This window comes from Tyto alba, unplaced genomic scaffold (genome assembly GCF_018691265.1).
Source record: "Tyto alba isolate M040663 unplaced genomic scaffold, T.alba_DEE_v4.0 Super-Scaffold_13, whole genome shotgun sequence".
Taxonomy (NCBI): Eukaryota; Metazoa; Chordata; class Aves; order Strigiformes; family Tytonidae; genus Tyto; species Tyto alba.
The window spans coordinates 27478727-27479965 of NW_024881275.1; the positions used below are offsets into that span (position 1 = coordinate 27478727).

Below are 1239 nucleotides of genomic sequence, written 5' to 3' on the forward strand. Positions count from 1 at the left end.
CTAAAATAGTGGGTTTTGTTGCTGCAGTTGTGTTATACATCACATTACTTACCATACGTAGTCCCCATCCTGCTGCTTATTACCTGTGGGAATTGGATTAAGATTTTTGCCTTGCTGTATTATGTAACTCTAATTTATGGAATGATAAAATCTTCGGTCCTGGGAGTTGTGGGGCACCTACTGGAATGGGTTAGTAACTACACCCGCCAAAAAATTTTAAATATGGAACGCTTCACGAATTTGTGTGTCATCCTTGTGCAGGGGCCATGGTAATCTTCTCTGTATCATTCCAATTTTAGTATAAAAATACAGTGACCAATCTGAATTTGTGTTTTCTCCTTCTTTGAATACGGGGAGGGAAGATCAACATTTTGCATTACATAATGTGCTGGTAACAAACTTCTTCAATGGTACATTGTTATAATGTATTGTAATTTCATTTCAGTTGCATTGCATTGCAATTGCTCAGTATTAGACCACTGCAGAGCATAATGAAACAATAATAAGTTACAGAGCCTGAGGAAGACATGACCACATTACAGAAAATTGTCTTCACCACAGATGCATCACAAAGCTGTCGTTTTGAGTAGGCTAATAGAAAAGTTGAGGTTTGGAGTCCAAAATTGAGTTGTTTTCATCTGAAGTGGTTATTCTTCTATGTCAATTTTACAGTTTTGATCATTCTTAATTTATATCTCATTCTGAATTTGCTTAGTATCATTTTCAAGGCCAGAACCAAGGGAAGTTGATAAAAAGTATAGCTACATTCTTTTTACAAACTACGTAAGGAGTCTTACAATGTTACTGTCTGCCACATAATTAACAGTCAAAAAAACACATGAAGTCTCAAAAAAAACACTCAAGTTAAAAAATATTAAAGAAAATTAGCCATGTAAAATGATTCATACTAAGCATGGCTACTTACTACTTTCTATTGTTTCTGATTAAATTTCTTTAGCCACAGTTTTCTTTTGTTGCTCCTGTCTTCTACAAATAAGACAAGTCCACTTTCTCTTTACAGTGCCAATAGTTTCACTCACCTTATCAAACAGATGCAGAGTGGAGGGTTGCTGGAAGTTGCTCCCAGTTCTATTCCACTGTAGTACACCCATGTAATCAAGAACCATCAATTCTTTTGATTTTATTGAGCAATTTATAGTGTTCTTGTAGTAAGATTTTATTTGCTTCCAACTAACTGAAGAAAGAGATGGCATCTCACAGCTGATTCTTGCTGTGGTA

The 1239-nt window shown here is 35.4% G+C and overlaps 1 non-coding gene across 1 annotated transcript; it reads right to left on the minus strand.

Annotated features, from left to right (window-relative positions):
- Positions 1-216: 216 nt before the first annotated feature.
- Positions 217-322, minus strand: LOC116964612. Its single transcript, XR_004408845.1, has one exon. It is a non-coding gene; the product is annotated as a U6 spliceosomal RNA (small nuclear RNA).
- Positions 323-1239: the final 917 nt, after the last annotated feature.